This window comes from Schistocerca serialis, chromosome 2 (assembly GCF_023864345.2).
Source record: "Schistocerca serialis cubense isolate TAMUIC-IGC-003099 chromosome 2, iqSchSeri2.2, whole genome shotgun sequence".
Classification (NCBI taxonomy): Eukaryota; Metazoa; Arthropoda; class Insecta; order Orthoptera; family Acrididae; genus Schistocerca; species Schistocerca serialis.
This window is the reverse complement of record NC_064639.1, coordinates 13,564,661-13,589,393: the sequence shown is the minus strand read 5'-3', so window position 1 is coordinate 13,589,393 and position 24,733 is coordinate 13,564,661. Positions and strand designations below refer to the sequence as shown.

Here is a 24,733-nt window from a genome sequence, read left to right as displayed (position 1 = left end):
TTCTGATTAATTCAAGCTTGTCAATGCACATCCTGTGTTAAGGAAATATTTGCTGTGTGTTAAATATAAGCAGTGGATCCATTGGGGTAGTCTTTTTGGTAGAAATATGTCAAGGTGAACAAAACAGGAGATGGTGAAGGAAGAGAGGGAAAAGATCAACATTTGCTTCTCATCAGCAATATAACTGGGTTGCAACATTCAGTGAAAATTATCTGTGACAGGAAGTTGTCAGAAATACATTTCTTGAAGAAACTTTATGTTTGTATAAGCATTTATTAAATTTAAAAAATTGGATTTCATCTGTTAATACAAAAGATAATGTTTTGCATTGCAGGCATGCTGAACCTGTCAAAGACGAAGAATCGGCCAATGATTCATATTGGAGGATAACAGTATGTATAACTTAAACTTGAGATTCCTGAAAATAAAGCTAGTCAGTATTTCTTAACAGTACTGATTTAAATACATCTAAAAGATCACTGTTACCTAAATGGAAGTTGACGAGCAAAGTCTTAGTGGACATTTGTATAAAATTGTCATAGGTATTATTTACAAGAAGAGTAAATAGTTTCAATAGGAATGTGGTGAGACATTTAACAAATGTCATGACCACACATTAATAGGACCTTATAACACTACCATTATGATATTAGTATGCTTTTATGTAAATAACAGAAACCCTGTCTCTATGTTGCCATGTATAACCCTCTTACTAAAATTTAGTTTAGTTTCCAAATAAAATACACTATGGAAGGATAGTCCTGTTTATAGGAAAAGATAATCAATAGAGTTATCCTTCTTACAGGATTTACCATGTGTTGTGTCTAATGGATAAGTAAATTGGACTATTCACTTCTTTTCCAAAGATCTTACCCAGTGGCTAGATAGAAACACAGTATGAATGATAATATACTGAAGCTAGGACAACTCATTTCCAAGTTCATTTAGTGGTTTAAAACATGTACTTAATGGTCACCAACCTATCCTGGCAATGAAATAGTGAAGTATTGGAGAAGCAGAAATGTGAATTTTGCCTACTTTCTTGCTACTGTTTAGTTTGGCTCTTCAAATAAATTACCCCACTTAAACAATTTTGGGCTACATCTTTATACATTATGTTTTAAAAAAAGAAAAAGCCCAGTAGATAACTTCAAGGAAGGTAAAAAAAATTAGCCGGGGATGGGGGGAACAAACTTTAGAAAAGCACTTTCCATAATCAAGAAACTTAAAAACTTAGACACTAAAGCACACACATTTTAACTGAACATTTCACTTAAAGAAAACCTCTTTCTTGGTGGAATTTACTTTCAAAAGCTATTATTCTTTGAACTAATTCTGTATAGCCATCTAACAGGTTCTAGTAACTTGGCTTCACTCTGATTGAATTTTATGTAAGCAAACTATAACACTTTGCAATAGTTAAGAAAACATTTTTATTATTTACACTAAAGCAATTTAAATGGTTCCTCTTTATATTAACTTGGCACTTCATAAGTCTGTAAAACAGGACACTCGGATCAATCAAACACCAGGAAGGAACCCTATACAGATGTATGATTAGGATGAGATGACAGGGTGAGCCAGTTTCCGTAAAGTTCAAGAATGATTATTAAATCACAGTTTAAATTAATGGTTCATGCTGTACAAAGGTAAAAATAGAAAAAAATCTTATCTGGTGGCTGTAGGCTTGGGTGTGGCGAACAGTTATGACGGCTACACTACCCACACTATGGCCTGCAAGTTTCTTGCTGTATGGGCTCAATTTCTCTTCTTGGCTTCATTCAGTTTTACATACAGTAGCTCAACAACTCGCAGCTATGCTGTAAGCTGTTTGCAGTCTTCAATCAAGGCATTTTTATGAAAATTTGCAGGCAAAGCTTCTGCTCCACAAAGGAGTTACCTCAATCACTGCTGCCTACAGACTGTGTGACTTACTTCCCACACTTGCTCAAGGTAGCACGCCAATTCGCCTTTCGCACCTTTTCCACTCCCCACAGCTATTTTCGTTTCAAACAAAAGCACACTGGCTTTTACATAACACCTATTTCTTACATTGTTCCTAAGCATGACCATTTCTTAAATTGTCAAATTTACATCAACATGAACAATTTATACACACAAATATTTTTAAATGCAAAATGTTATCAAAACATTATTTAGACCCTTCGTATCCTTTGTAGAGGACTTGGGCAGGTTTGTCCCATCCTAGTACACATTATTTTGTTACTTCCCTTCAGATATTCCATTTAGCTACATCTACAATAATTCCCAATGTTCTGCCTTTTGAGGTGTCCAGTGCGGGTTGCTCTCCACTTCCTGGGTGTATTGTATCAAGTTAGCTTTTTCAAATTTCCATGTGGGTTTATCAATGTATTTTGTAACTGATATTTCAGCACCAATGATAACTTTTGTGAGCCAATGTACACTCCTTGAAAAATGTTTCAGTACTACTATTGAGTGATTCAGTGGTAATTTGTTCTCATCAGTGGAAAAGATGGATGGGTCAGGTTTTGTATCAGTTTCCATTTGCCTGCCCAAAACGTTTTAAATTCCTTGGCATCAAACTTAGATAATTTCTTGTGTATTGATCCATTTGAACAATGGTTCTCTACTTTGGTCTCTATTTAAGTATCTCCGGGTTGTGTTTTGGAATTAAAATCTTAAACATATACGTGCTGTCTAGTTGCTGTGTGTAAGACTAGTGTCAGACACTTTCCGTTAGGTGATTTGTGGACTGATGTAATAACCAGGCCTTTGAGTTTTATCCTAATTACTTCTACATCACTAATTTTCTGACAGCTTAAGCCAGCATAATCCAAGAGCTGTTTCTTTTTTCATTTATTGTGGTAGCACCTAACAATTGAGAGGAGTATTGATATTGCTTTATATTGCGTAATCTTGCATGTAGCTGCTGAATTATCACCTAAATGCATTTCCTATAGAGCTATAATACTGATGGCATGCTCATCATCTAATTTGCTTTGGTAACTGCATTTGTCACTTGTTAATCCTACGTTAATTTGCATAATATGGACACCTTGCCTGATAATTTTTGACTGTAAGCTCTGAGAAGTGCTGGACCATCTTTTGTGTAGAGTTTTTGCTGTATGCTCCTGCAGTCACACTGCCTTGGTGCACCATCTCGGGGGTTGTCTACATGCCACACAACAGTCTTTTTGGTGTCCCGTGTGAATGATTCACTGGTAAATATCCTGTCCCATACACTTTTGTTTGTAGACAATACTTCTGTGTTAGCTGAAAATAGAGCCAGGAAGCAGTAGTCTCAGTACCTCAGAGAATTAGTTTCAGGTAAAGTATATGGATCTAACATATCTAAAATGCACATGGTTTAGTTTGGAAACCACACAAACACCCAAATGTACACACCCGCAGTAGCTGCAGGGGGTGGGGGAGGGGGGGGGGCAGAGTGATTGGAGAAGACAGTACATGGTCTGAATGGGAAAAGATTGGTGGGTACAGAAGAGAGAAGGGAAAAGGTAAAGTGATACAGTGGGAAACAAATTAGCAGAGGTTTAGGTCAGATGGATGGCACTAGATGTGCTGGAGAGACAATTGCCACCTGCGTAGTTCGGAGAAACTTGCACTGGAAGGGAATATCCAAATGGTATGTCTAGTGAAGCAGTTGTTGAAGTGGTGTACAGCCTCTTGGCAACTGCAATGTCAAGTCTGTGGTTTGCCACAGTTTGGTGCTAGACATTACTGCGAGTGAACAGTTGGTTACTTGTCATCCCTACATGGAAAATTGTATGGTAATTGCAGCATAGCTGATTTTTAACAGGTTGCTTTTGCACATGATCGTGCCTTTTATATTGTGGGAGATGCCTGCAACTGGACTGCTGTAGGAGGTGGTGGGTGGATTTGTGGGACAGGTCTTGCACCTGGGTCACTCACAGGATTAGGGGCAGACAAGGATGTTCTCTAGATTGTGCGGGCAATGGAACACTACTTCGCAGGAAGTGGGTAGTATCTTGAGTACAGTATACCCCATCTGAGATAGTCAAAGCCCCAGTGAAGGATGTGGTTGAGCTTTTCAAGGCCTGGGTGATTAGATGAGTGCTGACCATTGTCTGGTTAGCAGGGTTACAGGTGTGAGATGAGGAGATGGCACGGGAGATCTATTTATGAATGAGACGGATAGGATACTGTGGCTCTGGTAGTGCTATTGCCATATTTAGACAACTCCTGCTTTCCACTGGGGATAGCGAGTCCACGTGTGACAAGGCTGTATGGAAGAGACTTTTTGACATGGAATGGGTGACGGCTGTCAAAGTGGAGGGAGGTACTGTTGATGGTTGGTCCACTTGACATGTATTTATGGATATCGATGTCTAGTAATATGGCGCATTGAGTTGAGAATAATCAGGTTAAGATGATTTGGGAGTAGGTTTTTAGGTTATGGAAGAAGCAATCTATACCATGAGTCCAGATCATGAAAATGTCTCAATTACTCTGAATCAGACAATGGGTTTTAGGTGTTGACTGGATAGGAAGGACTTCTCCTGATGGCCGATACAAAAGCTGGCATAGGATGGCACCATGCGAGTACCCATGGCAGTACTACAGATTTGCTTGTACAGGGATAATCACTTAAAACCTGCACCACAAACATTGCAGAAATGGAAAGTGCTATTGATGTGTGGTTTTCACAGGATGGATTGGGAGTTGGGGGCTTATGCTAGTAACCAACCAACAGGTTGTAGTGATATTAGAAATTGCATTTTTTGTGCAAACATAAACTTTTTTAAATGAAACTATGCCTATCGGTATTAACTAAAAGTAGGGTAAATTAGTCTATCAGCGGTGTTTGTTGCAGGAGTCTAGTGTGAGCCATTCATGAGATATCATATTTTGAAAAGGTCCCACACCAACACTTGTACATTAGCTGTAAAGTTCCCACGCCAACACTTGTACATTAGCTGCGGTAGCACACACCAAAGAACAGTCCAAGTCCATACACTAGTTATGTGGATTGTGACCAGTAATGAGACAATTGACCATCACAGGCTGTGTTCAAAATGACCACTGGCAGCACCAGTATATGCTCCCATTCTGGTATGGAAAGACTGCTGCACACATACCAGTATTTCAGCAGGGACAATCTGACAGGCTGCAGTAATACATCATTGCATATCATCAGATGTAGTTGGTATGCCCTTGTAGACAGTCTTTCAGCTTTCCCCATAGAAAAATGTCTGCAGGCATGAAATTTGGCGAATGGGTCAACCGCGATACAGGTCCTCTGCATCCAATCTAATGATTTGTAAACAGTTTGTGAAGCCATGTTTTACTTTGTGCACTGTGGGTTGTACAGCCATCGTATTGGTACCACAAGTTGCTCCTAGTCTGCAGAGGAATCTCTTCTAGCATCCGTGGAAGATGATTTGTTAGGAGGCTGTGATACTTGTGCGCATTCAGTGTTCTTTCTAAGAAAAACGGGCCTATGAGCTAATGGTTCACTGCCCCACACCACACGTTTACACTCCAAGGATGCTGACATTCCACCTGCCACAGCCAAAGAGAATTGTTAACAGACCAATTGTGCTTATTTCAGCACTTTACCAGGCCACGATTGTTAAAATTTCCTTCACCACTAAACAAGATACATGATACATCTGGAGTATCCTGTCTTAATGCCCATGTATGGAAGTTAACACAATTCTCTTGATCAATTCCATGCAGCTCTTTATAGAAAGGGATAAACCTATATCAATGGAGAATGCATAGGACACTTGCCCGATTAATGCCATTTCCACATGCGATTGTGGAAGAGGTAACATGTGGATCAACTACTTGTTTCATCTGTTATGTTGCTAAGAGTTAGGCTATGACTTCCACATAACTGGTTGAAGAGGTTGATAAATGATTGCTGAGATGCTTGACATTTATTGGGATTTATTGCCGCATATACTGTACAAGAATGAACTGCATTCTTCGTACACTCTCCATACACCATGAGCATGTCACCTTTTTATGCGTTGGTAGATCCCATCGTCCACTCACGACCTACTGATTGGACTGTCACACACTTATTGACTTGCAAGTCACAATACACTCGAGGAACACACACACAAACACACTGTAAGCAAACAACATCATACCTAGCAACTACCCACACACAGAAACACACTGTAAGCAAACAACATCATACCTAGCAACTACCCACACACACACAAACACACTGTAAGCAAACAACATCATACCTAGCAACTACCCAGATTGAGTGGCACAAACTAGTATTGGTGTGGAAACTTTTAAAAATACTGTATCTCATTGACAACTTGTGCTAGAATCCTGCAACAAACCCCACTGACATTCTGATTTACCATATTTTTAGTTTGTTAATGTCAGTAAGCACAGTTTCATTTAAAAAGTGTACATCTGCACAAGAAAGGATTTTTACAATCTGTTGATTGGGTAACAATAATGAGTCCCTGACTACCAATCCATTCTGTCAAAGCCGCAAATCAATAGCACTTCATACTTGTAGTGAGAGCTTTAGGCATTTCACCCTGTGACTTGGTCTTCGAAAGTGAAATAATTGTGGGTCAGGATGTGATTGGGTAAGGGGATTAGGAAAGAGGTGGTGGGTTTGGTATCAGGAGGATGTTTGGAAAGTGAGACCATGGGCATGGGGGATGTTGTAAAATGATGTTGCATCCATAGTAACCAGCAAGGAGTCATGTGGTAGCAAAACAGGAAATGCAGAAAGGCGGTGAAGGAAGTGAGCATTGTCTTCACTGTAGGATGGGAGGTTACAGACAATGGTTTGCATGTGATGTTCAGTGGGAGGATTGTACCCAGCCACAGTTGGACAAGTGGAGAGACCTGTGTAGTTGGGTTTGTGTAGTTTGGCGAATAGGTAAAAAGGAAGGAGTGGTGTGAGGAGTGAGATAGATCCAGGAGTCAAGTTATGGGATGGACTTATGGTCTTGGAGAGCTGCTGGAGTCTTGTTGGAATTCTAGGATGTGATCATGGTTGTAAGGTTTGTATGCAGAGGTGTTAGAAAGTTGGTGAAGACTCTCAGCCACATAGTCACTATGATTCATGAACACTGTGATGAAGCTTTTATCTGTGGGAAAGATGATAAGTCACAGATTGATTTTCAGGATATGGGTAGCTGTGTGTTACATAGGAGTGATGTTGGTCTCATTAGGGAGGATTTAGGAAAGGAAAGTAAGGCCGAGTTAGAAGTGACGAATTCCTGAAAGATAACCAAGAGATGACTGGCTGGAATGGGAGGTTCAGGGTGGGAGGGAGGCTGGAACTGTTTTAAGCAAGGTTCTTTGTGAGGTTTTTGTTGGCTGTTATTAGTGGGATGCATCATCATCATCATTTAAGACTGATTATGCCTTTCAGCGTTCAGTCTGTAGCATAGTCTTGATCTATTTCAACGGTTTTTATACCCCTTCCCTTCCAACACACACACACTAGCCACCAAGGAAGAGCCTACAGCTTTGATTCAACCCCCCCCCCCCCCTCTTCCAGTCATACCCTCATACCTCCCTAATGCACATTGAAGAAATTTCAGCTGCAGAGATTAGGTAAGGAAAGAAGTTCCTTTACAAGTCCAGCACACTTGAATTTAGGTTTTGGGCTAAAGGTGAGGCCTTTAGAAAGTACCAATACTTCTGCAGGGCTAAGAGTTGTGGCAGAAAGGTTGACAACAGTTTTACAGGATTGGTGTTTAGGATGTATATATCTCATGGAGGATGGAGGAATTCGTTGCGATTGTGGAAGATGGAGTATCGAACAAAGCATAGTTAGGGAGGTATGAGGGTATGACTGGGGGGGGGGGGGGGGGGTTGAATCAAAGCTGTAGGCTCTTCCTTGGTGGCTACTGTAGAAATAGATCAAGACTTCACGACAACTAGCAGGTTTAAACGGGTGGGTGTTGTAATAGATATGTAGAGGTGGAGGTGATGAGGCTTGCACAGGATAGATTAGTATTGAGAGCTGCAGCAAACCAATCTTCAGACTACCACAGCAACAACAAAAAGGTCATAAGATGGAAACAATTTTGCATCGTAGTATCTCCCTCTTTCCACTCCATGTAGTTTTCACTTATGGTAATGTGGCGTGTGTACAGAGATTTATCGGGTGTTGTTATTTTTTATTGTACTGTATTAACAGGATTTATCAAGAGTGGTGATAACATCAATTTGTGACAATAAATCTTTGTCATGTGCAATCTATAATACTGTTGTTCCATTTGTAATAAACAATTTCTTTGGTGCTGTTTTCCCAAATAAGCCTAAATTTTACTGTTATTCACATGGACAGAGGCAGAGTAAGACATGGGAGATAACTTCAGCTGATCTTCGAAGATCAGTTTCTTGAGACAGAGACAGTGTCATTATTATTATTGTTATTGTTATTATTATTGTTATTATTATTATTATTATTATTATATTGAATTATTGTTAATTAATACCCCCTTAAGGAGAGCAGTAAAGCACCATCAATTTTCAAGGCTTTTTTTCTGTCTCTTTCATTTGTCTTTCAAAAACTTCTCATATATTCATTGTGATTCCTCTTCCTCTCTTCTGTACCGTCGTTCCCCGTTTTCTTCTCTTTCAATATCTGCTGAAATTTCTGTTTTCCAGTTTTTTACTCTGTATTTTTTCCTGTCTGTGATGTCTTCTGTGGAGATGTTTTGTTTCTTGAGGTCCTCCATGGTTTCCTATACCCAGTTGGTTTTCACTTTATTGGCCATAACTATATAAAAAATATTCTTGGTAAGTCTGTTTTTGTGCATAATTTGTATGTGTCTCTAGAACCTTGTCCTTCTTTACCTGGTGTTGTTTTTAATCCTCTGTTTGTATTTATACAGTTCTTTTGTCAATATGTTTATCCAGATCCCTTCTCTCTGAACTGGCCTGTAGATCTTTCCTTCTGTTTTTCCATCTCTTTGATTTTTGTTCTTCCCTTCATTGCTGTTGTTCTGAGGTGTACAAGGCCTGTGTTAACTACTGTACTACAGTGTCTTAATTTGGCATTGATGGAAAAACTTGTTTTGTTATAATTGTTCCATATAAGTCTGAATACCTTATGTAGTTTTGTGATTCTTTTTTCATTGGATGTTGAGTTCAGTCTTATTTTCTGTGTAATCTCTTCCAGGCACTGGAAACTTTGTTCATGTGATATCTTTCCATACTTTGTTACCAGTGGGTGTCTGTCTCTTTACATTGTGTCAATGTAAAAGTTTTTTTCATGTGAGATTTGTAGTCCCATATTGATTGAGATTTGATAAAGAGTTTGTAGAGCTTTTTTGTCTTCTTTTCCGTTATTTGTTATTATGGCTATATTATCAGCAAAGGCCAGACATTTTATCTACATGTGCATATATATTCCGCAAGCCATGGTGTGGTGTGTGACATGATCTGACTACACGTAGAGTGCAATCTTTGTTTGGAACGGCACTTGGAGGGCAACGGTTCAGTCTTCACCCATCTGTCTCTTTTGTCGCATGTCCTGATTATTTTCTCCAAAACTGAGTTAAATAGAGTAGGTGATGGCCATCCTCATGCCTCACTCCTGTCTTTACTTTGAACGGTTCATAGATCTCTCCCATGAACTTCACTTTCGATATTGCATTTTTCATGTTTCTGGTCCTATTAACATCAAAGATAATGATAATGTGCAAGAATAATGTAAGGCTAGCATCTTTTTAGTAACATGTTTCTGCTTATACAGCTTATATTGTACAACTGAAAATACAATGTCAATTTTGTTCTGATGACAACACATGTCACCTGGGAATAGTAGATGTACTGGCAATGGTTTCAGTGTCATCCGCCAACAGATAGTGTAATGGCATAGCTATCAGAGTGCTATATGTTTCTACCCTTTAATAGGAAATGCTCACAGCCAGTGTGATGCAGACATGTGAAGCAAGCAGGCAACCATGCCAGGAAGGCACACTCGTGATTCTTATAGCCAACGAGTGAGTTTAAAAAGGGGTCAAATTGTGGGCTTCCGAGTGGCAGGATGGTCCTTTCGGGGGAATTGCCACACAAGTTGGACATGCTGCGTCAGTTATGCAACGTTGCTAGTATCAGTAGTCACGTGAACATTCTCACACACGTAGTCGAGGTTCTGGACATCCACACAGCACAGATGCTCACTAGGATTGTTGTACTGAAAGGGCAGCAGTTGCAGATCGTACGGCTACCACAGCACAGATAAAAGGTCTTGTGAGCCCCAGATGTGTCAACACAAACTGTTGCAAAGCAGTTATTGCCAGTTGCGTTACGGACGTGCACACATCTATCCCGTCTTCCAATCGTGCCTCAGCACTGACATGCATGGCTCGAGTGGTGCCATCAGAGGATCTCTTTGAGGATGGCATGGCACGCCATGGTCGTAAGTGATGAAAGCAGATTCTGCTCGCACACAAGTGATGGTCATATCAGCAAATGACATAATCTGGTGAGCACTCTCTTGTAGAGTGCATTCGTCCAAGATACAGTGGCCCCACCCCACGCCTTATGGTCTGGGGTGTGATAAACTACAACTCTCATTCGTCTGTGGTGTTTCTGCACTTGGTACATGCAGAATGATGTTACACCTGTTATTTTTGCATTCTTGCAACTGGAAGGTAATGTACTGTTCCAACAGTATGGTGCTGACCCACACGCTGCCCACGAATCTCAGTGTTCTCCGAAAGATGAGCAGTGACTTCCCGGGCCAGCATGTTCTATGAGTTTGTCTCCAACCGAGCACATGTGGGAACATGGGATGAGAAGTGACTCGTGCAACTTGTCAACCAACAACTCTTACATAACTATGTGAACAGATTGAGCATGTGTGACATAATTTATCTCAGGACAGTTTTTGCCATCTGTACTATCGACTGAATGCCATAGTCAGTGCCTGCATTGTCACCAGTGAGGGCTACACGACATACTAATGTGTGTGTTTTGGCACGGGTCGATACATGCTAGCTGAGAAGCATTTGCAGTATTGATCTGTAAATGTGATCATTTCATGTACTCCATATGCACTGTTGCAACATTAAATCTGGAGTGAATTTTCTTCTGGCAGTGGGCACAGACTTTTACCTCACAACTTTGATACATTTTACTTTTTCTTTTTCTTAGACTTTATCCCCTGCTATCACAGTCTCAGCATGTTAATGTGGATTTGGCAGTATTAGTGGTAAATTGTGGCCAGATGCCCTTTCCATGCCACCTCCCCCCCTCCCCTCCCCCCTTCCAACCCACACCAGGATGAAAGTTATGTACCCTGTATCTGTATGTATCTAATATTATCGTGTGTGAAAGTGTGAGAATGTTTTCAAAATGTTTGAGGATCATGTAACTGATGTGGGGTGTGCATACCAGTCTGCTATTCATCTAGTCGGATGTGGACAATAGCCTAAAAACCATGTCAACACTGGCTCTAGCTGCATGCTAACGTTGGCATCTACCCAGGGGTATTACAATTTCGATAGAGTACAGTAGAGTTTTAATGATTTATACAATATTTTTATGTCATAAATTTTAGAAAATTGATTGAAGATGTCTTTCTGTTGTTGTTTAATTTATGATATAGCCGCAACAGAAAATCCAACAGAATATGTTAATTATTCTGGTCTTGTTCATTTCCGTATTTGTTCTGTGTTAAAGTAATTTTTCAGACGCATACAACATAAATGTTAAAGTAAGGTCTATGATGGCAGGCAGTGACTGGGATGTTGTCCTGACAGCAGGTAGGGTGCAGCCTTTGTTCACCGTGGCACTAGGAGGGAGAGGGTTATGTCCTATCGCCCCAGCTTCGTTTTACCCCTGGGAAACATCCCCAGGAGTCATCTGATAGCAGGTTGGTGTCACCTGGGGCCATCCTGCAGTCACTGGAACAAGGAAAAATCCCCACCTTTTATGTTTTATGGGTAATCGAGCCCAGGACCACCTGATTGGAGTCTAGTGCGCTACCCACTAGACCACCACAAACACCGTGCTTATGGGATATGAAATGTCTGCATCTATATGACTACTCTGCATTTCACAACTCAGTGCCTGACAGAGGATTTATCAAACCACTTTCATACTGTTTCTCTACTGTTCCACTCTTGAACAATGTGTGGGGAAAAGGAACACTTAAATTGCTCTGTGTGATCTCTGATTTGTTGTGTTTTATTATAACGATCATTTTTCCCTATGAAGGTGAGTGCTATGAAAATGAAAATGTTTGTGTATTTGGAGGATGAAGTTGGAGACTGGAATTTTGTGAAAAGATCTTGCCACAGCAAAAAAGTATTTCTTTTTGTGATTACCATCTCAACTCGCATATCATGTCCGTGACTCTCTCTCTCCTAATATATTACAATAATACAGACTGAGCTGCCCTCATTTTGACTTTGATTTCCTCCATCATTCGTATCCCATGGTGTACTTGTGCATTGTCATCTTGAAACACAACCAATGATCATCCAAATGTTGACTATATGACAGGACAGTAGGTTCGAGGATCCTGTCATCAAATTGCACAGCCCTCAAATAGCCTCACTAGAAATGAGATTTGTCAGACATCTGTATACCATACTGGCCCAAAACATGACCGATCCATCTGCCTGCTAAACTTAAAAGACTGGACTGCAGGTCTGAAACTCATTTTTCACTGGAGCGGACACAAATGAACAAGAATTCTCTGTGGCTCTGAACAGTAGCTGAGCACAAGCAGACACCATTCTGTTGCATTTGGTTAGCATTGACAGGTGTTCACTCATGTTCTGCCCATTATCAGTCTTTCGATGAACTGTCAAACGGAGTCTCCATCATCTCTGCATTGGTGAGAGCAGGAGAGAAAGAGCTAAATTCTGGTGTTTCATCAGTGAACTTTTGTCTTCAACTCAAGATCTTTGAGCAGCAGAATGGTCTGAAGAGAATGTAATGTTTCTGATAACAGAATAGATGCTCGTGAATTCCAAGATGTCCACGCCATAAATGCCAAATAAAAAGAAATACAATTGACAGAGTGTTTCCGAGGTACTGGGAACATGAGAAAGATGATAATTACAATAGATACTTTCATCAGCCAGAAATGGAGTGAATAAGCACGAGCTTCGTATTTGTTTTTATTAAAAAAGAACAGCACAACAAAGTTCCTTGAAAGTAAACATGTACAAAAATGTATCTATCATGCCGATTAAAATCACGTACATACCCCACAAGCCACCTTAGTAATTTCTTGCCCTGTTCCACTGACAAATAGTGCTAGGAAAAATGATAGTCTATATGCCTCTGTACAAGCCCTAATTTCTCTTGTCTTTGTGGCCTTTACGTGAATTGTAAATTGGTCGCTGTAGGATCGACCTAAAGTCAGCTTCAAGTACGAGGTACCTAAATAGTTTAATGGTGTTTTGTGAAAAGAATATCATCTTCCCTCCAGGGGTTCCTATTTGAGTTCCTGAAGCATCTCTATAATACTTATGTGCTAGTCAAACTTACTGGTGACAAATCTCTGAATTGGTTCAATGTCTTCCTTTAATCCAATGTCATGCAGATCCCAAACACTCAAGCAATGCTAAAGAATGGGTCACACTTGTGTTGCGTCCTTTACAGATAAGCTACACTTTCCTAAAATTCTTGCGATAAACCTATTTGGCCATTTGCCTTCCCTACAACCAAATTTGCTTGTTTCATGTCTTACTGCTTTGGAACATTATGCCTAGGTATTTAATTGACATGACTGTCAAGCAGCATACTACTGATGCTGTATTCAAACATCATGGGATTTTTTTTTCCTTCTCATCTGCATTAACCTACATTTTTGTAATATTTACAGTAAGCTTCCATTCATCTCATCAATCACAAATTTTGTCTAAGTCATCTTATATCCTCCTATAGTCACTCAATGGCGACATTTGCTCATACACAATAGCGTCATCAGCAAACAGCCACATAGTGCTGGCCACGTTGGCTGTCAGATCCTTAATGTACACTTATTAGCCAAAACATTATGACCACTGCCCACTGCGAGTTGGATGCTGCCTGGTGGCATTGCGGGCATGTGATGCAGTAACAAAAATATGTAAATAGAGCAGACACAGATGGGGGCTCACTTTAGGGAAGATATGGGCTGCAAATGGGGAAATCAGTTGAGATAAGTGATTTTGATAAATGGCAGATTATTATTATGCTGAGCCTGTGACACACATCTCAAAAGCGGCAGTGCTGGTCAAATGTTCATGAGCTATCTATCACTAGGTGCTAAATGGTTAGACATCCATGACTCTTCACAGTACTTGGGGTTTGGAGGCATGTCTGGCTGCAATGTGGATAGATGGTGATTTGTAGCAACTCTGCTGAAAGAGCACAATGCTGGTGCACGCACAAGTGTTCCATAGCACACTGTTCATTGTAAATTCTGGAACACGGAGCTCCGCAGCAGACCACTCCTACATGTTCACATGTCTACCCAACAACATCATCAGTTGTGATTGCAGTGGGCACAGGACCATTCGGATTAAACCATCAATCAATGGAAATGTTGGCTTTTTGGGTGAATCCCATTTTTGCTACACTAGATTGCTAGGTGTCTCCACAAAAACCATCATTGAGGTGAATGGCAGCTCCAAATGTGCAGCACACCATGTATGCCGGCTGGTGGGAGCAGCATTATGCTTGGGAGACATTCTCCTGCACTTGCATGTAGTAATCGAAGACATGCTGACAGCTGTGAATCACCTATTTCCCTTCATGCTTGATGTCTTCCCCGTCAGCAATGTCATCTTTCAGCAGTGTAAATGTCTGTGTCTCAGAGCCAGAATCATGCTACAGAGGTTTGAAAAGCATTATAGTGACGTCATGTTGATGTCTTGGTGGCCAAATTTGCCTGATGTAAACCAAAAGAACCCATCTGGATCGCTATCGAGCATCTTTACCACGTATGCAAATCAGTGATATGTTATTTACGTGAATTACAAGACCTGTGTGTAGACATCTAATGCTTCATACCTCCTCAAACCTAACAACAAGCTGTCTGATCCCTGATATGCAGAATCAGTGATGTATTTTGTCCCAACGATGGACAAACAAGCTATTAAGCAGGTCATAATATTTTGGACCACCAGTCTAAACAGGATGTTACAAAAAGGTACGGCCAAACTTTCAGGAAACATTCCTCACACACAAAGAAAGAAAATATGTTATGTGGACATGTGTCCGAAAATGCTTACTTTCCATGTTAGAGCTTATTTTATTACTTTTCTTCAAATCACATTAATCATGGAATGGAAACACACAGCAACAGAATGTACCAGCATGACTTCAAACACTTTGTTACAGGAAATGTTCAAAATGTCCTCCGTTAGTGAGGATACATGCATCCACCCTCCGTCGCATGGAATCCCTGATGCGCTGATGCAGCCCTGGAGAATGGCGTATTGTATCACAGCCGTCCACAATATGAGCACGAAGAGTCTCTACATTTGGTACCGGGGTTGCATAGACAAGAGTATTCAAATGCCCCCATAAATGAAAGTCAGGAGGGTTGAGGTTGGGGGTGTGTGGAGGCCATGGTATTGGTCTGCCTCTACCAATACATTGGTCACCGAATCTGTTGTTGAGAAGCATACGAACACTTTGACTGAAATGTGCAGGAGCTCCATCGTGCATGAACCACATGTTGTGTTGTACTTGTAAAGGCACATGTTCTAGCAGCACAGGTATGAAATCATGATAACATGCTCCATAGAGCGTAGGTGGAAGAACATGGGGCCCAATCAAGACATCACCAACAATGCCCGCCCAAACGTTCACAGAAAATATGTGTCGATGACGTGATTGCACAATTGCGTGCAGATTCTCGTCAGCCCACTCAAGTTGACTGTGAGAATTTACAATTTGATCATGTTGGAATGAAACCTTATCCGTAAAGAGAACATTTGCACTGAAATGAGGATTGACACAATGTTGGAGAACCATTCGCACAAGTGTACCCGTGGAGGCCAATCAGCTGCTGATAGTGCCTGCACACGCTGTACATGGCACGGAAACAACTGGTTCTCCTGTAGCACTCTCCATACAGTGACGTGGTCAACGTTACCTTGTACAGCAGTAACTTCTCTGACACTGACATTAGGGTTATCGTCAACTGCACGAAGAATTGCCTCGTCCATTGCAGCTGTCCTTGTCGTTCTAGGTCTTCCCCAGTCGCTTAGTCATAGGTTGGAATGTTCTGTGCTCCCTAAGACGCCAATCAATTTCTTCGAACGTCTTCCTGTCGGGACACCTTCGTTCTGGAAATTTGTCTCGATACAAACGTACCGCGCCATGGCTATTGCCCAGTGCTAATCCATACATCAAATGGGCATCTGCCAACTCTGCATTTGTAAACATTGCACTGACTGCAAAACCACGTTCCTGACGAACACTAACCTGTTGATGCTACGTATTGATGTGCTTGATGCTATTACTGTAGAGCAATGAGTCGCATGTCAGCACTAGCACCGAAGTCAACATTACCTTCCTTCAATTGGGCCAACTGGCGGTGAATCGAGGAAGTACAGTACATACTGACGAAACTAATATGAGCTCTAACATGGAAATTAAGCATTTCCGGACACATGTCCACATAACGTATTTTCTTTATTTGTGTGTGAGGAATGTTTCCTGAAATTTTGGCTGTACCTTTTTGTAACACCCTGTATAGAGAATGAGAGTGATCCTATCATACTTCCCCGGGGCACTCCTGAGAATAACCCCAATACCCCTGCCTGTGATGAACACTCACCATCAAGGACGACATTCTGGCTTCTACTACACGAGAAGTCATCTCGAGCCATTCACATATCTTGAAACCTAATCTGTAATTTCAGACCTTCATCAACAGTCTGCAGTGGCGCACTGTGGCAAACACGTTCTGGAAATAACAATGTGGTATCTGCCTATTCCCTTCATCCGTGATTTGCAGGATATCTTGTGAGAAAGGGGCAAGTCGAGTTTCACACGAATGATGATTTCTAAATCTGTGCTGATTTGTGAACAGAAGCAGAAGGATATTGGTTTGTAATGATGTGGGTCCGTTGTTTTACTCTTCTTATATACAGGAATTACCGTGCTTTTTTCCAATTGCTTAGGACTTTGCATTAAGCAGGAAATTACAATAAATGCATGCTAAGAACAGGACCTATGCCATAGTGCACTATTTGTCGAGAGACCCATTGCTGAAATTTTGACATTATGTTGACTAGACAGTAGGTTGGAGGATTCAGTTCTGATACTGCACAGCTCTCAAATTATACTTACTAGTTATTAGAGGCATTTGATATCCATAGGTGACACCAGACCAAAACCAGACTGACTCAACTATGTGCTGAATCTGTGGGTCTTCACACTTGAGACATTCATTGGTACCTGGCCATTTCCGCACCCTTCTACAAGGATCATCAGGTATCAAAGAAATGCTTCACATATTGTGAAAGGAATACAATACCACTGATCCAAGTTCCGCTGGAGGACACTCTGTATCACCACTAGTAATTTCCTTTCCTGTTGCACCACAAACAGAGTGAGGGCAAAATGACTTGTCTATATGCCTCTGAATGAGCCCTAATCTCTCTAAACTTGTCTTCATGGCCCTTACATGGAATGTACATTAATCGCAGTAGATTGTTCTGCAGTCAGCGTCAACAGCCATTTCTCTAAATTTTCTCACTAGTGCTCCTCAAAAAGAATGTCGCTTTCCATCCACCGGTTTCCAAGTACACCACAATTCTTTGTGCACTACATTCCCCGGGGGTTTGTACTGTAGTACATAATGGACACCTAGAGACCCCACTGAATGTGTCGAGATGGTTGTGTACCGTGTGAGTCAACACAGCTCTCCCCATTATCTGCAAAAAAAGTCACAGTGCAGTTACAGTAAGTTCCCGAGGTACTACCTGTCACCTATAATTTGAAGTTAGCAGTCGTCAGTTGTTGTTGGCTCTGAGCAATCTCTGTAGTGCTGATTTTTAACATTTTGTTACTGCAAAGGCTGTGGAATGTTCATATGACGCCGCTGTAGCGTTTGCCAATTGTGTGGTAACTTTCCATGCTGACAAACATTCTGACTGTAAAGTAACAGTGCTTGGGCAGTCTTTAAGCATCAACGCTTTAATCCCTTTGCAAAGTCAAATTTTTTAATGTTATATTGGACATGTGATCAGTTTGTTTATTTATTTATTTTTGTAATTTTATTTTTGTGGTTTAGGACAAAAACTGTAGTGGTAGTGTATTTCTCCTAGAGCCCTTTTGTGAGCTGCTATTTTCCTCTGTGAAAATGAGGCAATTTTTTTTTCCAACTACACAAGTGATGATAGCAGTGATCTGACAATAAACAAAAACTGTTTGTTGCAGCAATTTTTATGCATCTGGTAAAGTGTACTATCACAAGATAGCAGGTACATCTACAGATGGTAATATATATTCCCAAAAGCTTTGTAAAACCACTAAGTGGTTGGCAAGTATGCTTCCCGAGATTCACAAAAGACATAATTGAGTAATACCGTATTTACTCGAATCTAAGCTGCACTTTTTTCCGGTTTTTGTAATCCAAAACACCACCTGCGGCTTAGAATCAAGTGCAAAGTAAGCGGAAGTTCTGAAAAATGTTGGTAGGTGCCGCCACAACTAACTTCTGCCGTCGAATATATGTAGCACTACACAGGCATGCTTTTCAGGCACAAAGATAAATACTGGTGCCAAAACCTATGCGTCAGTAAACAAACTAAAAAAAAACAGAGCTTTTTTCTCTGCCCCGAGTTTCGACCACTGCATTTTCATACTTTATCCAATGAAGTAAATACAAATCCCGTATTCTTCATCTCTGAATGTTGCAGCCTTTCAATGTACTTCGAAAATCCGACTGGAAGACTGTTTGGGATGTTTGTCAATATGGCCAAGTCTACGTTCTGAATTTTTGTCCTACCTGTGACAAGAGATGGTTGTTAATAGCAACTTTTATGAATTGTGAATCACATGCAGTATTCTCTTCACCATAAGAATAATACGAATGTAAACATTTTGCCATGTATTCCTACGTGTTTCCTGCTATCTCATTTAAATCCTGTCTTCCTAATAAACTACGAAACTAGAGTGAGACAACAGCAAACGCGGAAGAATATATATATCATGTCATGTTTATATTTGTATTATTCCTATGCTGAATAGTGATACAGTCAGAAATGAAGCATGGCAACTGACTAGATTTTTAAACCTAAGATGGTTCTAATTTCTGTGCAGAATGTAATGCACTAAAGAGGCGTCTGCAAAAATTTTCAAACGGAGAAAATTTTTGGCTAAACTTTCGTTTGGAACATCTATCATATGCAGTCTACTATATGGTTCTTGTTGAACATTATCAAAGAAACCAGCAGTGTAAGTAACAACAAATAGCAGTCTCTTGCCATTGTTTTGCTGATGAGACAATTCCTCTCTCTTTTTTTTTTTTTTAATTGTAAGCAGCAGTATCGTGCGCAAAAGCAAGCCATCCCGCGAGTGGCGACAGGCCGTAAACACGCATAATCAGAATGTGACAAACAATGCATGGCACAGTATGATATTGCATTTTGAGCTTGGAGTGACGGAAACACCTATAACAAAGAGAACGGCACTTATCAGATAAAAGAAAAATAAGCAATCAATTCAAACCAGACGAAGCACGTGAAAAAGGCTCTCTAGTATAAATATGGACGGAGAGCCTGACGCATAGCAATGACTACATGGTAAAGCTTAACTGCTAAGTTTACCACACGCACCAAACTACTGTAGCTGTATCATCATTCATTCGACCTAAATTGTCTCATATTACAGTGGACCAACTTTGTTTCGGTTTGGAGATGTGGTCTAAGACGTTTCTCCTCCTTAAATTTCGAGTCACAAATTTCAAGTGCTGCTTAGATTCGGGAAAATTTTTTTTCCTTGATTTCGAGTCTCATTTTTCAGGTGCGGCTTAGATTCGAGTGCGGCTTAGATTCGGGTAAATACAGTAAGTGTACTTCCCAAACCATTTTGAGAAACTATTTTGATGGAAAGCATATTTTCCTAGAGCCATTAAAACACTGTTATTTGGTGGGCTGTATATTTCTCACAGCACTAAAAGCTATATTTCATAACAAAAAGAAAGTAAACTGGTGCAGCGGACTATCACTGGATGCCAGGAGCATACAGAAGTGGTAGTTCCTTTCAGAAGCAGTTGCAAATATATGTGCCACCAAATAATGTTGTTTTGAAGGCCACTGGGAAGTATGCTTGCTACCAAAGTAATTTTTCCGTGATACAAGGGGAATATACTTACCACAAAATTAATTTCTTTTTTGGACTGCAGAAAAGATACTTACCACCAACTGACCATACTTACCACTAATTTAGTTGTTTTACTCTGCTCTTGGGAAAATGTTGTACCTCCTCTGGATGTGGTTGACCTTTTGTGATAATATGCTAAACAACTGGTGTCTGTTTGTCATGATATCAGTGCTGTTGTCACTTGTTACAACAGAACACATTGTTTCATTCTGCAATATATGCTGTTGTGACTTGTCTCAGCTCGTTTCTTTAAGTAGTGTTAAATGAAGTTTCTAGGATTGTAAAATAGATAGTCAAATAAAAACAGAAAATTCCCTTTTTTCACATGTAGTAGTAACTCTTAACAGCTTACTAAAGACAGTGGGAAGTATACTTACCACTATAGTTTTTTGCTCCTAAATCACAAAAATAAAATAATCAAAAATTAAATGTAGTTGATACTTCAAAAATGATACCAAAACAATTAACTTTACAGGGCTGCTACAAAAAATGTGCCCACAAATGGGTTAAAAACAAAGTATGCAAGCTGTGGGGGCAGTGTGAAACTTTTTTAAGCACTGTATTTGAAAAATATTATTCATTTTGTTCCACTTCTAGAAAGGAAATTGGACGGATAGCTGACTCCATAAAAATTAATACATTTCATACTGTGCTCGAGCACAGGCAATAAAAAACTGTGAGCAAACATGATGTGTGTACTTGTTGCCTCAGGGTCTCCTGCAAAACTGAGGTGCTTGAGTAAGCTACATCACACTGCTTCGTTGTGTGCTTGTTGTCAAGCCAGTTTATGAAGTACACATCCCCCTTCATTTCTATATAACTTTGTTTTGAATGCACTGTACAAGAATATTGAATACCTTGAAAATTATCGAGTTCAGCCATTCATTCACATGTAATATTCCAACAGCTCCATCACCGATGAGAGCCTTCAGGGGTGTAAAACGAGTAAGTGACAAGTGCCACTGAACTACTAACAACCATTTTCATCTACTACTAATCTGCTCACATTAATCATTATTCAAGGGGATTAGTTCTACATCATTTTATTTTTATAAATATACAGAGAAACAACTACTTGAAAAAAGCCAATGCTCTGCTACTTAAACTGCTCTGCCACTATTTTGATTTAATACTTCATGCTAAATGGGCATTTAATTTTACACAGGACACTGTCATCTAAACTTATTCTGATAAATTCATATACTTCCTTCCTGTGCAATGCCCTTTATGCTGTCAATGCCACGTTGGGACCGGTACAGTAGTTTCTGTTCCGTAGAGAACCAACCGTACCTGCACATAGGCTATTATTATGATGGAATCACCACTTCAAAAGGTTTTCCAAAGCTGCTGCCAGCTTCCCTCTGTGGAGTAAACCATCTACCATTCCTGTCTGCTCCTAGAGAATATGTTGCATTGCTAAATATGGTTTTCTGTTAGAAAGTGTTTGTGTGTTGTGTATCTGAGGTGGGACAGGTAGGTAAATTCACATATCCAGGTTAATTATTGGTGGACTGGCTAATAAAACATTTTTTACTTTAATTTTGAATATTTGGGGATTTCCAGATTGCTCCTAATGTTGGCTGGCAGATGTTAAAAGGGTGTTGCACCTGAATATAAAACAGTTTTCTTAACCCTAAGCTTCAATGCATATTCTCTATGGAAATTATTTATATTGTGATTGTTATGGTTGCAAACTTTGCAATTAATGCTAAATTCTCTCTTGTCCATTTGAGCAGCTCAGAGGTCAGCATATCTTGCTGCTATGTGGAGGACCCAGGTCCAATTCGTGGTAATGCCTTTTTCTTTAAAGGGCGAAGCTACTCCACACCCACACTGACATGGTGACCATCACCAAAGTTCTATCATCACCTCCGTTAGCTTCGTTACAATTGAGAAGTGCACAGGATGTGAGGTCATGATGTTGTCCGTAGGATTACCCACTTATACAGTCACTTTGAGGTGATAGAAGTGGTCGAGAAGTGAGCAGAAGGTAGCAGTTTTAAGGGCAGAGGGAGAAAAGTGCCGAGGCAAGCACCAAAGGAAAAGAACTTCTGCAATAGTCTGGACAGATAGTAAGAGCAGTAGCAGTTTCTTTCTGTCTGCAAGGGTGAGGTTGTTGTTAGTTTTGGGTATTGTGCGATGCTCGATACCATTGTCGCAGCTTAAAATACACTTTACAAGTGTCAGTCCTATTGAGGAGGGGTACTCCTGGGCTATGCACCTGAGTGTCTCCTGGGCCACCTGCAGCATCTGTACTTGTCACATGCCAAGGTCGTTATACGAGTGGTCAATTGGCCATAAAGAGGTTTGGTTGGATATGTTTATGTTTAGTGTGCAATACTGCTTTCCCGTATTGTCAGTTGGTCAGCTAGATATTTGCAGCTGGCAATGCCATTTAGTTTTGCTGTAATGCAGGGATTCACCAGTGTTTATTTTGTCTGTGAGCTTGTGCTGTCAACAGGTGATTAATTGTCCCTAGATAGAAGTGTTTTTCAGCGTTTGTGTTTTCACCTGTGGTTGTGGTCGTAGTTTCCCAGGTTAAGAATGAAGTGATTGTCAGAGTGTCTCAAGTTCCTGTACAGTCGTGTGGTGAGTTTTTTGAATATCTGTGTGTGAGTTTCAAGGCAGTATTCTCTGTGAAGGTCGACAGTGTGTGTGGACTGTGGTGCACTTCATTCTGTATCACCTGTAGGCGGCACAGGCGGTCAGAGCCACGTAACCCCAGACTGCAGCTGCATGTATCATCATGGGTCTAATCAGTATCATGTACACGGACCTCGATACCCTCCTATTCAGTGTGCTTTACCTGTTGAGCTTAGAGTAACACTGTTTGAGCCTTGCATTTGCTCAGTTGGCCTGTCACTGAAGTATATGACTTTAACACTGAAACGTATTGGGCGTGTGTGTAGTGTTATTTGTCTGCAGTCTTAATGTGGGGTCCTGCCCACTCATCTTGTATAGGGTGCCTAAAGGATGCTGCATTCTCAAAATGCTATACAACAATTCAAGCAAACAACATTAATAGTTTTTATTACAAATAAGAAGCTAGACAATGCTTAACCTGGAATTTACAATGGTGTCGCAAGCAATAGGCGACATGCAGTATAAATGCGAGTCCTTTGCTATATACAATGTTCGTGCAAGTTTGACACACAGTTTGTGGATCACTAATAACTGTTATTGTAGCATTCAGCGCTAGGCCTGTTCGTATACTGTCCTAATCCTGTCCAAATACTGAGTGGCCGAGGCTGGCAGGAGTGGCACTTATATTCTCTTTGTCTAGGGGCCTGCTCCCGTCGTGGTGTGGTCCTTGCCAGTGGGCTATTGGCTGACGGTGTGTTCACTGCCTTCTTAGCTCTTGCAATCTTAATTTTCATTCCAGAGCTTGTGGGTATGCCAGAACACTTAATGTTTGTGCAGTTGTTATGGTTTGTCAGTGAACAGAACTGCTTCACACTTGTCGCATTTGCTTTAACACACTGTCATTCCAGCTAGGCAGTTTTGTTTGCAGTTGCGAATTATGCCTGATGGTTTTCAGTCTTGCACTAGGATGGTAGTGTCATCTGCGTAGATGGTTGCCATTGTGTTTTGTTCAGTTGGAAAGTCAGTGACGTAGAGATTAAACTAGAGGGTCCCTTGGATGCTGCCTTGGGGTACTCCCACTTGTATACTGTGTTGTGTTGACTGTTTGCCCTGAATGTCGGTGTTGAAGCTTCTGTGGGTGAGATATGAGTGTGTAAGATGTACGAGCTCGTCGGAGAGACTAGCAGTGCAGAGTTTGCGAATGAGACGATTGTGCCGTTGATGACTGAAGACCAGGATCAGCGCTCCTGTAGCTTTGTTGGTGTTGGGGGTGTGTGTAATATGTACTACTACATGGAGGAGTTGTTGTGTTGTGGAGTGGTGATTGCTGAATCCAAATTGCTCCAGTCTCAGCGAGTCATTGGTGTTGCAGTGCATAGTAAGATGTTTGAGAATCATCTTCTCAACAATCTTATTCAGGGAGCTCAGCAGGCTGATGGCTCCGTAATTTTGTGGTAGGGAGTGGTATTTCCCTGGCTTCCTGAACATCAGGACAGGGAAGTGTTGATGTTGTAGAATGGTATTCGTCATATGTGTGAGATGCTCTATAGCTTTATTCATGAACTCCTGGGTGACACGGTTTTGAAAGTGATTGGGACCAGGAGCTTTTCTAGCTGTTTTGTGCTTAATAACCTGTGTAATTTCATGTGTAGGAGTATGTATTGTTACATTGCACTTGGGCTGGGTTACAAGCCATGTAACCTCCTGGTCCATTTCAAGTAGCAGTGCTGGATTGGAAGGAGCCAGATTCAGTGTGAATGATGTTGCTAGTGTTCTGGTCATCAGCTCATGCTTCTCCTCCATGGAGAATGCTGGTCTGTAAGGTATTTGTAAACTTGGT

At 40.7% G+C, this 24,733-nt stretch overlaps 1 protein-coding gene across 1 annotated transcript in view; it reads left to right on the top strand.

Moving 5' to 3' along the window:
• LOC126456737 (uncharacterized) overlaps positions 1 to 24,733 on the top strand; it is a 198,608-nt gene that overhangs the window by 157,668 nt on the left and 16,207 nt on the right. Inside the window, exon 7 of the mRNA XM_050092483.1 lies at positions 335 to 392. The gene's annotated coding sequence lies outside the window, so the exon portion shown is untranslated. The remainder of the gene's footprint in view (positions 1 to 334; positions 393 to 24,733) is intronic.